Source organism: Xenopus laevis, chromosome 7S (assembly GCF_017654675.1).
Source record: "Xenopus laevis strain J_2021 chromosome 7S, Xenopus_laevis_v10.1, whole genome shotgun sequence".
Lineage (NCBI taxonomy): Eukaryota > Metazoa > Chordata > Amphibia > Anura > Pipidae > Xenopus > Xenopus laevis.
In genome coordinates this window covers 4695603-4719064 of record NC_054384.1, presented here as the reverse complement: position 1 = coordinate 4719064, position 23462 = coordinate 4695603, and the positions used below count along the sequence as shown (strand labels likewise).

Sequence of the window (23462 nt, the reverse complement as noted above, 5' to 3'; positions counted from 1 at the left end):
CATCAGCTAAAAAAAGATGACAATTTTTGGAAAGTGCTAGCGGCTCCTGAAAAGCATAGCGATGAAGATTCAAATTCCTTTTTACACCTTTTAGCTAATGTAAGCCGATGGAAAGGTGACATGATCCCAGAGAAAGTAGGCACCGTAAAGCTTAATACTTGTATTGTCTTACAACCCCATCAGGAACATTTAGTATGGGGTAAACTCCCAGAGAAGTGTAGCTTATCAGTTGGGAGCACAGTTATTATAGAGCCTACTACTTCCAAGTCTTGCCCACGTAATGTATTGGTAGGGCGCTCAGTTACATCATTATGGGGTGACAGATGGATTCCCATGAAGGTGATTAATACATCTGATAAGCAAATAACCATTCGGAGAAATGCAAAAATTGCTGATGTCCACCCTTGTATTGCTTTAGAAGACTTTGAACTGGACTGCCAGGAAAAAGCAAAGCTGTTACAATATCACACAGTACATGAAAAAACTTGCACTGGTAATTCTATGAAAAGAGAATGTTCCATATCTGAGCAATATAAACCTCATGAAGATATGAGGATCGTACTGAAAAATCTTGGCTTGGAAGAGTTGAATATAGATTTATGTGAGGTCTCAGAGTTCTGGAAACAAAAACTGGGAGAACTAATTACTCATTATGAACAGATCTTTTCCAGGGGGAAGTTGGACTGTGGTGATGCCAAAGACTTTATACATCGTATAAGACTAACAGATGACCGACCTTTTCGCCTTCCATACCGAAGAGTCCCTCCTGCACATTTTCAAAAAATGCGAGAAGTCTTGAATGAAATGGAGGAGAAGGGAATTATTCGGAAATCCAATAGCGAGTGGGCCTCACCACTTGTCTTAGCATGGAAACCGTCTGGGGAACCCAGGATTTGTACAGATTTCAGGTGGCTGAATGCTCGTACAATAAAGGATGCATATCCCTTACCAAATCAAACAGATGCTCTAGCTTCTCTTAGTGGGAACTGCTGGTTTAGCACTATGGACTTAACATCAGGTTTTTATAACATTCCAATACACGAAGATGACAAGAAGTACACTTCTTGCATTACACCTGTTGGACTGTTTGAGTATAACAGAATGGCACAGGGATTATGCAATAGCCCTGCAACTTTTGCCCGTATGATGACATCAATTTTCGGTGACCAAAATTACCTAAGTTTGTTATGTTATTTGGATGACCTCTTGGTGTTTGGAAAGACTGAACAGGAAGCCATTGACAGAATCGAGATGGTCTTTAGTCGGCTTAGTGAACATAACCTGAAACTAGCTCCCAAGAAATGTAAACTATTAAGGCAATCTGTCAAGTTTTTGGGACATTTCATCACAAGGGAAGGAATAAAAGCTGACCCAGAGAAAATCTCAGCAATAACCAATGTTGCTGTGAGTGACCTGATGGAGATAGATAGGAGAACACCATCAGTAAAGAAAATACGGTCATTTTTAGGACTAGCAAATTATTATTCTCATTTCATTCCAGGACTTTCGAAAACAGCTAAGCCACTTTACCAGTTAACAGCTGAGCCAAAACAAGGCAGGCATATGTCAAAGAGAAATGGACAAAGAAAAACCATTATAAGGAAAATTTGCCCTGAAGACTGGACTATAGAGTGTCAGAAGGCTTTTGATGATTTGAAAGCAGATTTCCAAAACACGGTGATGCTAGCACACCCAGACTTTAGCAAGCCTTTTATCCTGTCAACAGATGCATCTATGGATGGACTTGGCGCAGTACTTAGTCAGATGTCGGAATGCGGGAAGAGGGCCCAGCCTATTTCATTTGCTAGCAAGGCTCTAACTAAGTCCCAGTCAAAGTACCCAGCACATCGCCTTGAATTCCTAGCTCTAAAGTGGGCAGTGTGTGACAAGTTTAGCCACTGGTTAAAAGGACACCGCTTCACTGCATGGACTGACAACAACCCCCTCACATACATAATGAGCAAACCAAAGTTGGATGCTTGTGAGCGGAGGTGGGTTGCCAAACTTTCACCGTATGATTTTGACTTGAAATATGTGCCAGGAACACAGAATATACCAGCTGATCTCCTAAGTCGTCAACCATTTGTAAAGACAAGAATCAACAACAGAATTGTAGCAGAACCCTACCAAGATCTGTTGGAAACTTGCCAAACTTTTGATAAGGATGCAGTTCAGGAATCATTTAGACTTTCAGTGAGTGTCCAAGGAGTGGAGCATACGCCACTTCATACAGTCCCTAATTCCTGTTTGATGACAAGTGAAGAAGTTAAAGCAGTAATGCAAAACCACTTGCAACCTGCATATGGTCAAATACGCCACACAGTACTGATACAACCAAAAGTGAATACTCTGATACAGCAAGTATCAATTCCACTTCCAAAGTTCTCCTTAAAGGATCTTCAAACTAAGCAGAGTGAAGATGATGACCTTTCCAGGGCCATATACTTTGTCCAAAGAGGGAGAAGACCATCCCGTAGGGAACGTTCTTATGAATCCCAACAGACTTTGAGATTGCTAAAGCACTGGGATAAGCTCAAGTTGGACAATGGAATTCTTTACAGAGTTTCAAGGAACAGGTCTGGAATTAAGAGATACCAGTTTGTAGTCCCTTCTTCTCTAAAAAAGGAAGTTCTGAAAGGAATCCATGATGATGCTGGACACCAAGGTCAAGACAGAACAAACTTTCTAGCGCGTGAAAGATTTTTCTGGATTCAGATGGAAGACGATATTAAAACATACGTAAGACAATGTAAGAGATGTGTTGTCAGTAAAACTCTAGAACCAGAAGGAAGAGCGCCTCTTGAATCCATTCTTACTACCCACCCAATGGAACTTGTATGTATTGATTTTTGGTCCGCTGAGGACAGAAATAATGAAAGTGTTGATGTTCTAGTTGTTACAGACCATTTTACAAAAATAGCTCATGCATTCCCATGTTTAAACCAGACAGCCAAGCAAGTAGCCCGTAAACTTTGGGATAATTTCTTCTGTATATATGGATTTCCTGAAAGATTACATTCAGATAGAGGATCAAATTTTGAAAGTGAACTGATCAATGAGCTTCTACAAATTGCTGGAGTAGAAAAATCTCACACAACACCCTATCATCCTATGGGAAATGGTCAAGCAGAACGTTTTAACCGTACTCTAGGAAATATGTTAAGGTCCTTAACTCCGAGAGCAAAAAGTAAATGGCCACAGATGATCCAAACACTGACCTTTGCATACAATTGCACTGTGCATGAAACCACAGGGTATCCACCATTTTTTCTTATGTTTGGACGTACCCCACGGTTGCCTGTAGACATCTTGTTCAGAAGTGTATTAAAGGATGAGACAGTTACAAGCCATGATGAATTTGTTGCATCTATGGAGAAATGTTTGCAGGAAGCAATAAGTATAGCACAGAAACATTCAAGTCAAGAAAAAAAGAGACAGGCCAGGAAATACAACCAAAAAGTAAAAGGCTTTCAAATTCATACTGGTGATCATGTTCTACTTGTAAACAGAAAAGAACGAGGAAAACGTAAACTAGCTGACATTTGGGAGTCTACAGTGTATGAAGTTGTCAAGGCCAATCCAAAAATACACATTTTTCAGATACGTGATCCAAAAACTGGAAAGATCCAAGTAGTGCATCGCAACTTAATACTACCAGTTAATTTTCTGCCTCTAGAGATCCCTGATGAAGATTCATCAGACAATTCTTCTACTGTGTCCAGTTTGGAAGCAGAAGATCATCATGACTCTTTTGGTGAGGATGGAGATACTGAAAGTACCCTGAATTGGGTTTTGCAAAATAAAGAGAGTAGTAGCCCAATAAACAATACAGAGAGAGGAGATTCACTACAGTCATGTAATGATATAAATACAGCACAAACAGAAGGCATTGGAAATGAAGTTTTATTTGACCTACAAGTACCCAATGATTTGTCGGATTCACAGCTTAGTAACCAACAAGGTGACTTTGTTTTCCAGTCAGATAGGCAAAGTGATGTTACTCACGCTTCAAGTGACAAAGAATCTTCCCATTTACCCAGAGTTCCACAAAGTCCAGTAGAAGGTGTAACTCAAACAAGGTCTGGTAGGATTGTAAAGCCAGTGGACAGACTTATTTGCTCAATGAATGCCATAATATCTAGCTGCCAAACTGAAAGTCAGTTGCTAGAAGTACTTAAATTGCTAGGCAATGCCCTTAACAACTAAAGGATAGAACAAACTATCACTCTACTAGCGCTTTGATAGGAATATGTAAGAGCTTATCTTACAAAAATAAGGCAAGACAAATGGTGTGTGTATGCATAGTTTAGTGGCATAAAAAAACCAGAAATTGATAAGGGGTTTAGTACCATATGTAAAGAGTATCTCCTCATTTAAGCATTGTGTAAATGGCACTTTGTGTTACCTACTGTACGAGGGTAGTGCACACCCTCTAAGTAGTTCTTAAATGAACCTTTGCTAAAGGGCTGAGAAAAAGGCTCTATTACCTTATATTGTAAGCACAGATACCTATATAGCTTATTGTAATATAAGAACGCTATGTTATATTATTCCAATTTAATGAGTAGATGTGAATTTTGGTAAGTCTCACAACATACTATGTAAAGTTTTGATTCAGTTGGTGTAACAATATTTGGCGAAATTAAGGAGGGGTGAATGTAACACGGTTAACACAGTTAACTTAAATATATAAATGTTCGCCAAATATCTCAGATCTGCAAGAGGTTAAATTCCTGACAGGAAGAATCACTTGGACTGTACCAAAATACTGACCAAAAGTGCAGAATATACCTTTGAATGTTTTACTGTTAATTATGTTCTAGTTAAGAAATAAATAGTTCTAACAGAGCAGCTAACTTCTGTGGGAAAGATCATAGCCACACTCTAAACAGAATCTTTACCAGACCATAATCCTTAATGGACTTTCCCTTACCCCCTGTCTATATCCTACCATTTGGTCTGGTCCCTCCTCAGTGCTTTAGTTCCACAGAAGAGGTAAGATGTCTGTTACTGCTCTAATCACCTCAAAAGTTTTATGGTTGATTTTAAGAGTTATTCTTTTGCTGAATCAACTTGTCTTACCTCCAGCTATAGCAGCATTATGCTTTTATCAGGTTAGTAGTGTGTAGCATATTCCCAAAGTGATTAATGGAGACAGGCAGAGCACATGGGATCTAAAATGTCTGCCATGAGAAAACCTGTATGCTGTAATCCTCACAGTTATAAACTGCTTATTGTACTATGCTGAGGTTGTTATGTACTAATGTGCTATGTATATTAGCTATGTTGCTTTTCCTTACATTTTCCTGTAATATGTCAGTGGGGGTGTATTGAATTAACTGCCTGTTGTAATGTAGGTGGGCTGGTGGCCTGTGATGTACCTGAAATTGGCAGTGTTCTCCTTACTGTTTTACAGGTATGTTTATACTTTATGTTAAACTTCCTCTGTTATGTAAAATCCACTATACGATCACTGTTCTGTGCCTGAGTGCTTTAGTTCCACAGAAGAGGTGGGCTGGTGGCCTGTGATGTACCTGAAATTGGCAGCGTTCTCCTTACTGTTTTACAGGTCCCCAGCAGACAGTGCCAATCAATAAAGCATTGTAAAGTTATGATATCTCTGCCTGTGTTCGAGTCCTTATGCCTGTTGCAGTAACAACCCCTACACTGGTGGAGTGTGTGGAATAGAGGGCCATGTGGGTCGGTGTGACAGAAACAGAGGGTTACACTAGCGTCCAGAAAATAATCACGTCGGGAGAGTCACCAAATATGTTGATAATTTTATTGCTATGACCTCGTTATATGGAAGGCAAAACATCGAGATAAGGCTATTTCAAATAAAATGAGGTTTATTGAGTTTAACAAAGAATTTTTAATGGTTTTGCCTTGGGAAAATGATCATGTTACACCGAAGTGTCCCACGAGCATTTTGCCAAAGACACTCCACTTTTCACAAGCTTTTATAGATTAAAATGGGAGTACACATACATACGTTATATAACTTGAACCCTCCCAAAATGTTGGAAGAGGACTGATGTTCTTAGCTACAGATATTGCACTGAAAATAGTTTCCCGCTTACAACTGTCCCTCAGCCTTGCAGTTCTTTATCTGTTAAAAGCAGACACAGGGAGGAACTCAGCAAATGAAGAAAACACTTCTGTAAAAAGGGGCCTCATCTAGTATCTGCTGACACTCTGAATTCTGTCAGTAACTTACAAAGTGACCTCTCATCACTGGGTGTCATTAATAAGAGAATAAATAAATGGGGGAACATCACCCATCCCTTCACCTTTCCTGCCTTGGGCATGTGGTTATTGCTGAGTCAGAATGATAGGGGCATTTGTTATTAGACTTTATTATTCTTACACTCTGACACATAACCATTTGTCCGTCATTGGAATAGGCTGTTCTCATATAAATGTGTTCATATAAAAAATATATTATCACTGCCAGTTCTCTCCTTCTCCGAGGCCTCCCTCCTTTTCTCTGCTGTGACTTCATGAACAGTGCCCAAACTTCCACCCAGGTCTGGACTGGGATTCAAAATAGGTCCTGGCATTTCAAGAACACAGAGGCCCAACCAGCTCACACAAAGGCCCAATAAATAAAGACTGTCAATGGCAATTTACAGCAGCACCTCTGGCATTTGGCAGAACCCACAGATTGCCAGTCCGGGCCTGTTTCCACCATAGGTCCCCTCAAGCAAATCCTATACCTACATGCTCAGATCCCTAACACTTCGGCACAGAGGCTCTACCCCCACAACTAGTCATTCCTCGTTGGACCCTCTCTAACTTTCACTCCTAAAGTTAACTAATTTGCCACTACCATCCTGATGGTACTAACCTCCCTATAGGGTTGACCACTTCAGTCTGGATGTTGCCTCCAGATCTTCTTAGGCCAAAAGAGGAAGACCCTGGCTTCTATAGGCTCCTGCATGGAACTTCCTCTAAAGACTGACCTTAGGAGTCGGTACCACCTGTTGACTGAACTTGCACGTTACCTTTTTACACATACAAAATTAATTCTTTATTTTACCTCTTTACATGGCAATGTTACCAGAATGGCAGACCCAAAGGGGAGTAATAAAGTCCTTCCTCTTAGCTTTTACACAAGTTCTTTAGGGCTGGTTTAGGGACTTTTCCATTTTTCACACATTACCCATGTCATGCCCACGAGTTTAATATTTAAAAACCTCAAAGTCAGCTCCTTTACTGTATTTATGATCTACTGATTGTATCTTGTCTCTGCTGTTGTATCCTCTTCCCTCTCGGCTGCTATTTCATTTCCCCAAATGTTCAGAGGACCCAGATCAGAGACTTCCTGTGTGTGCGAGGCGGGGGTGAGGCAAGACCCAAAGGGGAGCAGAATGCACCCGGACTACAGACAGCTGTGACCCAAATCCTGCAGGTAAGACACACATTGTAAACTGTTAGTAAATTCCCATTTGGTTTTTGTCTGTTTATTTCATTGTTGATATTCTACATTCTTCTAATCAAATCAGTGACTTTGAAGGTAAACAACTCATTTGTCAATATTAACTAAAATTTAGCTTAAAGGGGAAGTAAAAATGAATTTAATATAAGCTTCCTCATACTAAAATAAGAAACTTTCTTAATACAATCAATTAAATATTCGGCATAGTTTCTGAAATAATCACATTTATTTTCACTATTCCTCTCTCAGCATCTGTTTCTCCTCATTCTCTCTTCATGCAGCAGTTGGGTGTCAGATATTCACTGACAGTTAGATCCAATATATCTTATAGGGGCTCTTTTCCTAGCAGATGTATTAGAGCTCACTCAAATAACTGATTCCAGTACAAACAAAATCTAACAAAATAACTGCCTTTTGCATGTAGAGAGACATGATGTCTGGTGAGTTTAATAGAGTGAGCTCTAATACATCTTCTAGGCAAAAGGAGCCCCCCTATAAGATATATTGGATCTAACTGTCAGTGAATATCTGACACCCAACTGCTGCATGAAGAGAGAATGAAGAGAAACAGATGCAGAGAGAGGAATATTGAATATAAACTTGATTATTTTAGAAACAGTACAGAATTGTTAATTGATTGTATTTAGAAAGTTACTTATTTCACTATGCTGAAGCTAATATCACATTTTCATTTTCACGATAGTTCCCCTTTAATCGCCCTACCAGATTTATTAGGGTTTGTCTGAGCCCCTATGTAAATCTAAAGTAGCAACTTAAATATAATTTTGCGCTCTGATACTCTCCTGTTGTACTTCGACGGTCGAAGTACAACAGTTTTTTCCATCCTTGGGGTTTAATAAAAAAAAAATTGAGTTTTTTTCTACTAAAAATTCAAGTTTTTTAGTAAAGAAAACTCGAATTTTTCAAGTTTTTGGCATTCACACTTTAAAAAATAACCCCCTTAAAGTATGGTGATCCAAATTACGGGAAGACTCGCTATCCCGCAAACCCAAAGCACCAAGCATTCTGGATAACAGGTCCCATACCTGTACTATTTATGCATAAATACAGTATCTATATATATATATCTACTGTATAATAAAATACTCACACAGCCACAAAGCTCTAAACAGTTTATCTAGAAACAGCAAGGCCACCTCCCATAGAGTTCACTTTAAGCCAATAATGAATATTCTTTTTTTAAATGATTTCCTTTTTCTCTTTAATAATAAAACATTACCTTGCTCTTGATGTTAACTACTCTGCATAAATTCATATTAATGAAAAAATAATCCTGTTGGATTTATTTTATGTTTAAATTATTTTCAGATCAGAAAAAAACTCTTATCTGTAAAACACTAGGTCCCAAGAATTTCAGATAATAAATACCATACTCATACTTATGAAGGGGCTGTCTTTAATAAAAAGTCTTGTCTCACATGATTCACTGAAACTTGTGCTTTATTAGAAATAACGCACCCCCTTCTGTAAAATATGAATATTAGTAAAAAGTAAAATATTAGTAAAAAGTAATTTTTAAGTTTCATTACCTGATGGGGCCTGTTATCCAGACAAAATGCTCGGGACCTGGGGTTTTCTGGATAATGGATCTTTCTGTAATTTGGATCTTCATACCTTAAGTCTACTAGAAAATCATGTAAACATGATTGGCTGGTTTGCTTCCAATAAGGATTAATTATATCTTAGTTGGGATCAAGTAAAAGCGACTGTTTTATTATTACACAGAAAAAGGAAATCATTTAAAAAAAATTGGATTATTTGGATAAAATGGAGTCTATGGAAGACAACATTTCTGTAATTTGGATATTCATACTTTAAGGCTTAAGTCTACTAGAAAATCATATAAACATTAAATAAACCCAATAGGCTGGTTTTGCTTCCAATAAGGATTAATTATATCTTAGTTGGGAACAAGTACAAACTACTGTTTTATTACAGAAAAATAGGAAATCATTTTTAAAAATTGGGATTATTTGGATAAAAATCCACGAGACAGCCTTTCTGTAACACAGAGCTTTCTGCATAACTGATTTCCGGATAACAGATCTCACACGTGTAGTGCTTTTAACTGAGGGCCCATACAAAGTGAAAGTGTGAATATTACAAACTCAAAATGTTATTGATTTCTATGGGCTAAAAGTCTTGGCAAACTGCGCTCACTTAACCAACTGGTAACGTGACACAATAGAATTCAGTTCGTTTTAATGTGGTGCAAGTCTATGGGAGCCTTTGTCCAAACTGGTTCTATATTTTGGGCATCTTGTCATTAGCAAAAAACACCAAAAACATACATTGTTGCTGGAGTGCAGCACATGACATACCCATAATTTACCTGCATTGGAAACTAGAACCTTGGGCTACCTACTGTTACTCTAGTCTGGAGACCGTTTGACCTACAAAAAAACCTAAGGTGTGTATTGCTCTTTCATCGACACATAGGGGGTTATTTATCAAAATCCAAAATGTTCTCACTATTTTCTGTAAACCACTCTGACCAAATCTGCTCTGACTTCCCCCCCTGATTTATCAACAGCTAATACCCTGGTTCAAGCATGGCTTGTTTCATCTGTTGCCATTCTAGCCACTGGTGGTCTGTGTAAGCCTTTAGTCTGGCTTTAAAACTCCATAAACTACACAGGCCCAATGAAGGTCTATTTCCTAATAGTTTCTGGGTGTGATTCATGTCTGATCTTCTGTTCCTGACCTTTGCCTGTTTTTGACCTTTGCTGTATCACTGTCTGAACCGACCCTTGCCTGTTGGACCACTCTTCTGGCTCCTGACTTTGTACCAGTTTACCAATTGATTTCACCCTAGCCTGTTTATCCTGACTATGCTCCTGACTCCTGATTCTGTACTGCACTGGTCTGACTGGTACTGATCCGGGCTGTTTATCCTGACTACGCACGTGGTTCCAGATTCTGTACTGAACTGGTTGGTAATGTCACAGCCTGTTCCACGATTTCAATCTCTGTTCCCCATTCCTCCTGTATATGTTACAGGTCACTTGCCTGCCCAGAACATTCTCCCTGGTCCTTTCAGACCTGGAGGCATCAAGTAGCGGAGGTCTCATCCCGAAGCCAAAGGCAGCAGCTATAGGCAGAAATGTGAGCCGAGACCGGGACCTTGGGGTTTGTTCTGGGTTTTGGGTTACCATACGTTGCAGGCTCCTTATAAAAGGAGCTTATTGATGTCATTTTTGTCACAAGTCTCGCTAAAACTTGTGTATTATAATAAATAAAGTAGCCCTTGCTTCAAAATAAGGATATTAGTAACCTGGAGTTCCATGTCCTGTATAAAAACTCATCTGTGACTTATAATATTCTTATATTTTACAATAGGGGGTACTTTATTCACTATAAAAGAAAATAATAATGTAAAGCTATAGATGTCAATATGAATGTCTTTATTTGGTGAAGGCAACGGTAGAACAATGTTTGAAGCTCCTTACTGCCCTGACTGCTCTGCCAGAGCACAAGGGAATCTTCTGGTGCTTCTTGTTTGTACGTTTTATGTATCTAATTGTTCCACAAGACACTAGTTGCAAAGTGCTACCAGTCAAGTAGGGTTTATACCCCATAAACCAAGAATGGGTCCTTCAAAGATATACATTTTATTTTATCTAATGGTTCCTACAGCAGGCCTGAATGTCAGGTACTCTGGTGGGCTGATAGTTACGTTAGTAGATGTAGTTTAATGACAGCTGATGACAAATTTAACGTGTCGTCCTTTTGTGAACTTAGGGGCAGTGTTGGACTGGCCAACAGGGATACCAAGAAAAGTCCCGGTGGGCCCAGGTGTCAGTGGCCCTTGTGCTGCTAAACATTTGGTCTATTTCATGGCCATTCCCTATATCTATGAGAACAAAGAGGCTAAATAAATCGAATAATAGATTATAGTATGTAAAGAAAAGAGACTAACAGAATAGAGGCTGAGTTAGGAGAGGAAGAATAATAGTACTGAGAGTGAAACCCTGGTCTAAGCTTTTTGGGTGGGCCCCTGGTGTCCCAGTCCACATGTAGGGGCCACATGTATGCCCCTGAAATGTTGTATACTATGTAGAGAGCTTATGCATGCAGCTGTACTAAAGAGATACTGACACCAGAAAATAAACCTTTTTTACATCCATCATAACATTATCTTTCAGAGTATTTATAATTTTTCCATAAAGGTATTTTGCCTGATGCTTTTACATCATTTGATCCCCATGTCCCCCCCCCCAAGAGGGGGCTGCCATATTTGTACAGCAGTAGACTGATAGCATTAGAAATTCTAACTGTCAGCTTGATAAAAGGCGGTGTGTAGCCTGAAACGTTGCATATCCAGGTCCTGGCAAGTGTTCCAAATAAAGGCATTTTTATTCTACAACATTTGTGGTGATGTACTTCAAGTATTCTACATTATAAAGAGTGACCAGTGGCCATTAACGGTACCTGCACCAGGATTTTCTGATATAAGGAGTAGAGGAGCTTCTTCTACCAATTAAGCAAAGCTGAGAAGGGACAGCAGGGCCGGGCCAAGCCAACAGGGCGCCCTAAGTACCCCGGCAGCTACATAGGCCCCCCGTTTGTGTGTCCACGCCCACCCATGCGCCTTAATAGAAGAGAATGGAGGGAGGGAAGAGCAATGAAGGAGAAAGGCAGGGGAAGGAGATATCGCGGTAGGGGGGAGTGATGGAGGGAGGGGAGAGTGATGGAGGGAAGGAAAGAGGAGAAGGGAGGCAAGAGCAGCAGGGGAGCAAACATGGACTAGGAATAAGAGAAGACCTTTGAACAGGAACCTGCCCAGCACCCACACATTGATGTACTGTAGGCCGGTGCCTCTTCTGCCTATCCCTTGTTCTGGCCCTGACAAACGAGACTCAAAAGAGGCGCATTACGTGTGACATCACCGACCAGCGCACGCTTGTTTTCCACTCGATTAGCCCTGCACGCACTCCCAAGTAAGCCCTGCGCCCCACTCTCACACAACAGGCTTATATAACAGCCAACCTACTGCATGTCAACAGTTGCTGAAACAAAACTCCCAGCATCCTGTCGCCGGGTTCTAGGATTCTACATGTGAAACATTGATATAATATCTTTAATTGTACTGCTGACAACTTTCCCTGCTATATCCCACAGTTCTTACCTTAGCTTTTTGGCACAAAAAAAATGCACATTTTTATGAAGTTTTTGAGCATTCACTTGCTCTTTCAGCTAAAAACTGCTGCATTTCTCACCCTAGGCTTATACTCGAGTCAATAAGTTTCCCAGTTTTCGTAGGTAAAATTAGGTACCTCGGCTTATACTCGGGTCGGCTTATACTCGAGTATATACAGTAAGTAAAAAGACAGTTGTCGTAGTTATTACAAGGAAAATAGAAAAATCCTCACAAAAGAATACAACCACTATTAAGAAATTTAAGATGTTTGTGACAAATTTGAGAAGAATCTTTATTCTGTTAATATGCTTTAGTAGCAAAGCCAAACTGGGGCTCGGAATGGGCTCCCTCTACCTTGTGTCTCTACAAACTGCCATTTGCTTCTACTTATTGACTAGGCTCCAAACTTTGGGGGTTGTCTCTTGCTTTCAGTTGAATGTTATGTTGTGCTTAAAAGATTGCTCATAAAGTACCAGTGAGATTTCCTATTTAGATGCACTGAATATGAGTAAGTGGGTCACATACAGTTTAGGAATTACTGTTACGTTGGTTGGTTCATATCAGGAGTGACAGGTTTCCCCCCTCACACATTAGGCCCAAAGGATTTCCAGTTCAAACAGTTTATTGCAGTTGATGAAGTCTATAATGTAGTATTACTGTTTGAGACAAGAGGCATTATCCAAGGATAATTACTAGATACTACAAGTGAATTGTGGATCTTGCTGGAGATATGTGATCAACTGTCTATAAACATGCTCCATAATATCATTAGGGATGCACCAAATCCAGGATTCGGTTTGGGATTCGGCCTTCTTCAGCAGGATTTAGAATCGGCCGTTCCTTGTGCCCGGCTGAACTAAATCCAAGTCCTAATTTGCATATGCAAATTAGGGGCGGGAGGGAAATCTCATGATTTTTTATCAAACAAGGAAGTAAAAAAAATTTCCCTTTTTTTTTTTTCCTTCTGCCTGGCCGAACCAAATCCGAGTCCTAATTTGCATATGCAATTAGGATTCAGATTCAGTTCACAAAGGACTCGGCGGTTTGGCTGAATTCAAAATAGTAGATTCGGTGCATCCCTAAATATCATACCTTAAAACGTATTGCCTGCACAGATATCGGTCTATAATATTCTATAATGTAATGTGAAACACTGAGACTTTACACAGTGGGCCAGATTCAATTCAGTGAGAAAAAGTCTCATGGTTTATCATGTGAAAACTCATGGACGAGATTCATGATATTTTAAGTCTACTAGAAAATCATGTAAACATTAAATAAAGCCAATAGGCTGGTTTTGCTTCCAATAAGGATTAATTATATCTTAGTTGGGATCAAGTACAAGCGACTGTTTCATTATTACACAGAAAAAGGAAATCAGTTTTAAATATTTGGAGTCTATAATAGAGTCTATGGGAAACAGCCTTTTTGGTAATGCAGAGTTTATGGATAACAGATCCCATACCTGTACTGGGATATCATTATAATGGATATCAGACACCACTTTACAATTTTATCCATTTATCTAACCAACCTGAACATATTACGGCCACAAAAAAAGCATCAACTGATTGACAATATACTTACAAGGGATACTTTCTCCAATTGTTTTTTTTTTTTTTTTTTTTTTTTTTTAAAGGGTGCACCGAATCCAAAATTTTATTGTGGGTTTTTGTAGGATTCAGCTCTTTCTGAATGCTTAATGCACTGAATATGAACCACCTTAAATCCATATGACTAAAGCACCGGACAACGAAATATGAATTTTTTTGTTAGATGATTCCATTAAAGGAATAGTTCAGTGTGAAAATAAAAACTGGGTAAATGGATAGGCTGTCCAAAATAAAAAATGTTTCTAATATAGTTAGTTAGCCAAAAATGTAATATATAAAGGCTGGAGTGCACAGATGTCTAATAAAACAGCCAGAATACAACTTCCTGCTTTTCAGCTCTATAACTCTGAGCTAGTCAGCGACTTGAAGGGGAGCCACATGGTACATTTCTGTTCAGTGAGTTTGTAATTGATCCTCAGCATTCAGCTCAGATTCAAAAGCAACAGATATGACCCATGTGGCCCCCCTTCAAGTCTCTGATTGGTTACTGTCTGGTAGCCAGGGTAACCAGTCAGTGTAAACCAAGAGAGCTGAAAAGCAGGAAGTAGTGTACTGACTGACATGTTATACGTCAAATCACTCCAGCCTTTATACATTACATTTTTGGCTAACTAACTATATTAGAAACATTTTTTATTTTGCACAGCCTATCTATTTACCCAGTTTTTATTTTTACACTGAACAATTCCTTTAAATGTTGCTAACATTTTAAGAAGCAAATGAATTACTACAACATTTAGTGAAAAAGTATCAAAAATTAGATTTACTATATATGGAGTTTTTCGTAGTACAGAAGGACCCTCTCTATTATTCTCCAGTCATGAGATTATAGCTCCGCTCTGCCCAAAAAAACAGTCAGTGGTTTTATATCACCGATCACTGGGAATGGATTCTAGGAGTTGCACGTTGGATTACAGCCATTGAGCATCCCTGACATATGTACTGATAATAATATATATGTACTGATAATAATATATATGTACTGATAATAATATATATGTACTGATAATAATATATATGTACTGATAATAATATATATGTACTGATAATAATATATATGTACTGATAATAATATATATGTACTGATAATAATATATATGTACTGATAATAATATATATGTACTGATAATAATATATATGTACTGATAATAATATATATGTACTGATAATAATATATATGTACTGATAATAATATATATGTACTGATAATAAATGATAGTGGTTAAACAGTATCAGGTCCTTTAAACTTCTATATGTTTATCCTCTTAGGGCCCCAAGAAAATGCACTTTCTGGTCTACCTTAAAATATTTCCCTGTTGCTCTTGTCAAAGTTTCCCCTTATTGTACAGGTATGGGATCCATTATCCAGAAACCCTTTATCCAGAAAGCTCTAAATTACAAAAAGGCTGTCTCCCATATTTATCTATTTTTTTTAAAAAATGATTTCCTTTTTCTGTGTAATAATAAAACAGTCGCTTGTACTTGATCCCAACTAAGATATAATTAATCCTTATTGGAAGTAAAACCAGCCTATTGGGATTAAATGATTTTCTAGTAGACGTAAGGTATGAATATCCAAATAACAGAAAGACCCATTATCCCCAGGTCCCGAGCATTCTGGATAACAGGTCCCATATCTGTATCATTACTTGTGCAGCATATATTGTGGACACACCATGCATCCTCAAGTACGTTTAAAACTGGCAAAAAAGTTGTATTAGCATTTTCCTGCATGTTGAAGCAAATTCTTTTCTGAATAAAATGGCTGAAAACCTATTTTTTTTTAATGTCCTTCTAAAAGATAATCAGCTTTAGTGTAAGTCTACACAGGGCGTTTTGGGGAGATTTGGTCGCCTGGCCACTAATCGCCTCATTCTCCCCAATCTCCCCAAACGCCTTCCCTGAATCTGCGCCTGCTAAAATAAAAAAACCCCGGCACTAATCACACGTGGCGATTTGTTTTCCGATGTCGCCTGAAGTTTCCTCGTGAGGCAACTTCAGGCGACTTCAGAAAACGAACTGCGACCAAATCTCCCCAAAAGCCCTGTGTAGCCTGACCCTTATTTAGTCGAATAACATAAAAAAACTTTAATCTTACTTTAGGGCATGTTTACTAACATTGGAGATAAATATATGGAGAGATTTCTGGAGATGTTGCCCATAGCAACCAATCAGATCTTTTCTTTTGTTCTCTGAGTTATAGGTGGCCGTTTAAATCTAATTGCTGATTGGTTGCCATGGGCAACATCTCCAGAAATCTCTCCATATATTTATCTCCAATGTTAGTAAACATGTTTGTGTTTATATTAATATCTGGAGATAAATTGTGATATACATCGTTCTAGCTCCCTGTTCATTGATATGATGTTGACATTTATCTAAATCATAATTATCTTTGTTTGCATTTAGTAATTTTATTACCACTCATTTTGTTTTATTAAATTTTTTTTAAAGTGGTAAGGTACAAGGAACTAGTGGCAGCTGTTAAATGCAAGATTATAATCTTAAAAGCCTTGGGCTGCACATGCTAAAAATCCCTTCAATTTTTTTCTCTTTTTTCACTATAAGTATAACTGACCTCTAAGCATCAGAATGCCAAAACTAGAGAGCAATAATCCTCACAAGGATGACATAGTAGCCTACAATAAATTGTAAGCATTTCTATAAAATTGGATATTATGAAAGATTTTGGTCAATTCATAGGAATTATAACAAGAATTATTTATTACAAGAATCCGCACACAGAATTAAAAAACCATCCCAAATACGTAGATGACAGACCGCAGCGAATTACTAGACCAACGTGCAAATGTAATAACTGAAGAATGAAGACGAGATTCTGTAGCGTCAGCCTTTTTTACTCTGACAAACAAGAGCAACGTGAATGTAGCGTCTCAGTGATGAGAACATTTAGGGAACAAGTGGATGGAAAACAAAAGAGACAAATGAGTGTGCTGAGAAGCGCTGCATGGAAATGTTTTACTGGCAGGGCATATTTACTTCATTTGGGTATTGAGGCTTATTATTGCTCATTATTATGGAAAAATTATAAAAAACATTTCATGTGAAAATTGCTCAAGTTTTATTTTTCATATATGAGCCTGAGCTACTGTGTAAAAGAATGTGACTTGGGGGAATTATTCTTTGCACAATTCTTGCACTCCATTGTGCCATATAAACAGGTTGTAGTAAGCAGATACAAACTGTCTGATGAATTCCTATAGTTGTGCCATATATATATATATATATATATATATATATATCTTATAGTAGTGGACAGCACTCCGTTCCAAGTCCTTTGCCTGGGTGCTCGGTAAGATCAATATATAGAGATAAAAAAGACCAGCAACACCAGGTTTTTTGCAAGTAAAAAAAGTGTTATTGCATATGTAACCAATATATATATATATATATATATATATATATATATACAGTTATGGGACCTGTTATCCAAAATGCTCCGACCTGGGGATTTCAGTCTACTAGAAAATCATGTAACCATTAAATAACCCCAATAGGCTGGTTTTGCTTCCAATAAGGATTAATTATATCTTAGTTGGGATCAAGTACAAGCAACTGTTTTATTATTACACAGAAAAAGGAAATAATTTTAAAAAATTTGGATTATTTGGATAAAATGGAGTCTATGGGAGACAGCATTTCCATAATTCTCAGCTTTTTGGATAACGAGTTTCCAGATAACGGATCCCATACCTGTATGTATATATACTGTATCTTCCTGATGACGGCTCGAGTCTAGGAGCTGAAACGTTGAAATAAAGCTATACGTTTTGCTTTTCACTAAAGCCCTGTGTGTGCGGTTTTGTTTTTTGCTATATGGATAATTGATTATAACCAGCACCCAGGCATTTTTGTGTAGTTATTGCTGCACCAGCTCTGGATTGTATATATATATATATATATATAAAGGCACAAGTGGTGTAGAGGTGTAAGTTGCCTGGGTGCAAATGAGGCCCACGTTACTCACCAGCCCCTTGGATGTTTTTCCCAGTGGTCTCAAGGCAGGTGCTTATTTTTGAATTCTTGGTTTGGAGGCAAAACTAGGTGTACTGTCAAACAGAACCTCCTGTAGGCTAACGATTCACATAGGGGCTACAAATAGCCAATCACAGTGCATAATTGGCACCCCTGGGAACTTTTTGCATGCTTGTGTTGCTTTCCAAATTATATTTACATTTGAATTTGACTCACAGGTAATAAAAAGGTTGGACATCCCCGCTTTAGAGCTTTCCAACTGATTAGAAGAGCAGGGTCGGTCATTTCCGAATTGGCTTATTCAAACTGTATTCCATTTCAAACGTCTATATTTTATCTGAAAACATAAATCAGGTGCTGTTCTGTTGCACCGCTATGGGAAAAGTCATCTATAAATACCATTTGGGGGCAAATTCATTAATTAACCCTCGATATTCGACTGGGAATTAAAATCCTTCGACTTCGAATATCGAAGTCGAAGGATTTTTGCGCAAATAGTTTGATCGAACAATCGAAGGAATAATCGTTCGATCGAACGATTCGAAGAATTCAATGATCGAAGGATTATCCTTCGACCAAAAAAACGTAGCCAAGCCTATGGGGACCTTCCCCTAGGCTAACATTGACTTCGGTAGCTTTTAGATGGCGAACTAGGGGGTCGAAGATTTTTCTTAAAGAGACAGTACTTCGACTATCGAATAGTCGAATAGTCGAACGATTTTTAGTTTGAATCCTTCGATTCGAAGTCGAAGGTCGCAGTAGCCCATTCGATGGTCGAAGTAGCCCAAAAAACACTTTGAAATTCGAAGTTTTTTTACTTCGAATCCTTCACTCGAGCTTGGTGAATGGGCCCCCATGTGTTGCAATTAAGTAATATTGTAACTTCCGGAAGGGCCTCTTATTTTATTCAAGCAAAAGAACCTCAACACAGTCATCTTTCAATATATATTTGTTTTATCATAGAGGGAACAGCCCATAATAAAGTCTGTTTGAACCCACAAAGCTTAATTGACAACAAAAAAAAAGAGCTGTAGGATTTAAATGGAAGTTACTACGTTGTGTAGAAAATAACATGGGCAGAAATTATTTCAATTTGATTTTGGTAAAACCTTATTCTCACCGAAAGCTGAACCCCGTTTTTCTTATGTTCTTTTCCTCATGAGAAGTGTAAAATGAACATTAATGTGATCTGAGTCCTTATATTCTTACTGTACCTACGTCATAAGGTTTTATATTCAAGACCTTTTGATCTGGGTGTCCGGCACAGTCACGTGTGATTATCAGAGAACGATCTGTTATGGCACCAGCAGGGCTCGTACAGTAGCTTTGCTCTTGCGGCTGCTACACAAGCTTATTATTGTACAGAGATCACGTTGCTGCATCCAGTACAGTTCATACTTAAATCACAACAAACCAGGTCGGTTCTGACTGGGGCTAAAATTCTTTCTACAGAATCGTCATTAATCTTTTTGTGCAATATATTCACCAACTGAAATAATTTGGGTTCTTTTTTATTCTATTTCAAAAATAAGAATCTAGTGGGCTGTGTAAAAAAAACAGAGGCAAGGTCTAGTAACCCTTGGTAACGAATCAGATGCTTGCTTTCATTTATTCTAACTGCCAAGACAAGTTCTGATTGGTTGCTATGGGTTACTAGACAGGGCAAACCATTGAATTGTTCTCAATGTTTATGCATTTTCCTGTGAATATAGAATCTCGCCAAGGGACGGAGAATATCCACGAGCTTGCGGAAACAAAGGAAACATAAAGGTGAATACAGAGAGTTCTAGCACAGCAGAGACTTAAAGGAGAATTCAATTGTAAAGTAAAAAAAAAAAAACCTTCCCCCTACCCTACATAGACCCCCTCCCTCCTCCCCCCCAGCCTAGCTGTTCCCCCAGGCAAATGCCCCTACTAATGCTTTACTTACCCCTCGGTGCAAATTCTGTCCAGCGGAGTTCACGGCAGCCATCTTCTTCTCTTCGGTAATTTTCGGGAAGTAAGTGCCTTTGATTTCTTGTGCGGGAAAAAATAAATAAAATAGTGAAAAAATCTAAATTTTTTGGATTTGTCACTGAAAACTGCGACTTTTTTGGATTTGTTGTCTGAAAACCATGAAATCTTTGGATTATTGAACGAAACACAGCGCAAATCAGGATATCAATGGGACATCTGCTATTGACTTCTACATGAACTTGACAGGTCTGAGTTGGACTATTTTTCATTTGGATTTCTGCATACTAACCACAAAAAAACTTGTTCAATTAATAGAGCCTGTGATGAACTTGCTTTTTGCCTTTGTTTTAATCAAGAAAAATCTTTATTTTTTTTGTTATTTCTTGCACTAAAAAGGGCAAACAGGGAGATTCATGCTGCTCCTTCTAAGAGAGATCATTGTCAGTGTACAAATTACTTTCCCTCGTCCTTGGTTCTGTCTGTTTTGTTAGCCGGAGTCCATTATGTAGGAGTACTCCATTATTAAGGAGTAGGCTCAGTCTCACTGTTTGCCATGTCTAGCGCAAGAAATAACAAAAAAACATAGCTTTTTAGTCATAGTAAAAAAGTTCAGCACAAGCCCGATTTATTGAATTCATGTTGAACAAGGGACTAAACTGCCCTTTTACATTTGTTCTGTGCATGGAGTATTATTTTTCTTTCATTTTTGCTTTTAATGCAGAAATAAAGCTTCATGCAGAAAACAATGGGTATGGAGCCAGTAGGTGGGTGATGTGTCTCTGGGTTCCTATAGACTCCCCATCCTTCTGCTGATATAGACGCTTCCCTTGTGGTGTAGTTGGGTGGGGGGCTCAGTGAAGCCGCATGTATAAATCTCTGTGCCTGTGTGGGAGAGGTAATGCTTTGTGGCTGGTGGGGCTTTAAGGGGGGGCTGTGAATAGCTTTCTGTGATACTCGGAAGTAACTGGTAAATCTGAGCCCATCTCTGGTGCACATCAGTCATCCTAGAAACCCACCACATCCCTTATAAATGTAAGTGCTCATAAATGCACCCCCCCCAACTCATTGAATGTGTGTACTGAGATTGAGATAACAGTCCCAGAGTGCAAAACAAGAAAGAGTAAGTTTCTAACCCATAGAGCTTAAGGAGCTTCTCAAGTTAATGCCTAAGGCACAAGGAGGTCCTAGCTTGATTTCCTGAGGATCATAAGAAGATGAAATAGGACACAACAACCTGGATTCCCCTCAGGCAGAACCAAGTGACTTCACATTTATATTCTTTCACTCCTTTCCCTGTTGCACAAACTCTTTGTCTTGACCAGCTTGACTGACCTGTTTTTGGTCATTGTCCCTGGTGGATCCTCAGATGGTCTAATACATTAATCATCTTTGTATGATGACTGCTTTTATATACAGAAGATGACAGCACTACAGGTAAGGGCCAGGGTGGAATCTGCACCGAGCTAGTCTAGTTGTAATAATGATGAGACTGATAGAATGCATTTGATTGGTTGCTTTGGATGGACTATGGGGGTCTTTGCCCCAACATTAGATAATGTCTTTTGACCTTCTGAATAAACTGTCACACTGCACATTAATTTATAATTATTTTTTGTTATTCAGCTGTTTTATTTCACTGACGGAGGCATGGAGAATAATCACATACACCATGTAGCACCTCTTCAGTTTATATCTGTGCTTGAGTCATTTCACGACTTACACCTGCTTAACTACATCATTGGGGAACTCCACATAGCAAGATACAAACAGAACCATAATGTTCAGGAAGAGGGAGGTTGGGGGACACATTTTCGAGGTCTTTTCCATAACAACAATCTGAGTGTGGAGAAGACCATGATCCAAATGACCAAACTACTGGTGATGGAGCTCAACAGCTTTCATACAAGTTTGGCCAACTTTTCTCCTCTAACATACTTGGCTTCTCTTATTTCCTTTTCTACACACAGTTTCTCTCTGCCACCCACTTTCTTACCTTCTCCCCCCCATTCTCCCTCCACCTCCCCTATCTTACAGTCATCGCCATCTCCACATTCTGCATCTGTCTCTGTCTTTCTCTTGATTTTGAGACACTCTTCATCATTCTCCCTCTTCTATCTCCATCTCTCTCACTCTCTTTGTGGTCTCACCACAACAATAACAGGAAACGTATCAATGTTATACCCAGGTGTATGAAGGGAGAGAGGATATTCAGTAGGAACATGGGGGGAGGGGTGACACCCACAATGCCACTTCAAACCCCATTTCCCTACCTGCTTATTCGATAGACATAATTAATGTCGGATTAAGAAGGAAAGCATGAGCCTGTTAATATGTGAGCCTTAGAGGCTCGTGGTATGCATGCATGTCGTGTGGAGTTACCCAACGCAACCAATCTCATATTTGCTTTCTCTCTATTCAAACTACATTAGGCCAATCAAAGATGGATTGGCTTATTTGGTGATGGGGGATAATTCATAGCTATAGTCATAGTTGATCGTGGGTTTACATTGAATTGGGAAGATGCACTGGTTTCAGCTTTGGAGACAGACTGATCCCCCACCTACACTGGCTAAGGATTGATGCAGGTAAGAGTTTACAAAGGAATGTAGTTGGTCCCATTGCAATCGGCCTCTGAACGAGGACCACATCTATTATGCAGCCATCGATCCCACCACCTGTATTCCTGCCCTTCGCCAAATGAGCTGATCTACCCTTTACAGTTCACATGTGTGGGTTTATTTTGCGGTGAGCTCTAGTCTTACATTTACATAAATCCGGCCCTAAGTATTTGTCCAAACCCAGAATCCAAAATCCAACTTGCAGCGCACAGGGCCCAGTAGTGTAATGCAGTCTCATACTTAATGTCAGTTGGTGGTATCTACAGGATACTTGCCATGCACTGGCTGTGGTGCATTTAAAAACTCATGTCGCCCAATTAGTGTCTGCACCTCCTCCACTTCACCAGTTACCTCCACTCAACTATTCATCTAAATACTGTACCTGTCCCACATCTTCTTCTGACATTGTTTATTACCCCCCCCCCCCATATAGGGCAGTCAGTTCTCTTCTGTGCTTCTGTGGTATTAGATGATTGTGGCTGTGGGGCCGTTCAGAATTCCAATAGCTGTCATGTTATTTTTCTGGATTGGTAGTTGCATGTGGCAGAAATACATTGTAACCAAGTAACTGGAATTCCATTCCAAGATAACAACACTATAACAACAGAAGACAATGAATTGACACACAACCTTGTAGCCCAACCTGAATATTTCTGAATGGGCTAGTAGTTGTCTAGTCC

General features: G+C 38.9%; 1 protein-coding gene across 4 annotated transcripts in view; it reads left to right on the top strand.

Moving 5' to 3' along the window:
* Nucleotides 1-5360: 5360 nt before the first annotated feature.
* cd4.S (cd4 receptor S homeolog) overlaps nucleotides 5361-23462 on the top strand; it is a 30747-nt gene continuing 12645 nt past the window's right edge. For 3 of the 4 annotated variants that reach the window (XM_041570341.1, XM_041570342.1, XM_041570343.1), the window contains exons 1-3: nucleotides 5361-5416; nucleotides 7304-7411; nucleotides 19921-19978. The gene's annotated coding sequence lies outside the window, so the exon portion shown is untranslated. Of the gene's footprint in view, nucleotides 5417-7035; nucleotides 7412-19920; nucleotides 19979-23462 lie in introns of those variants that run through there. The other variant, XM_041570340.1, reaches the window with a different exon arrangement.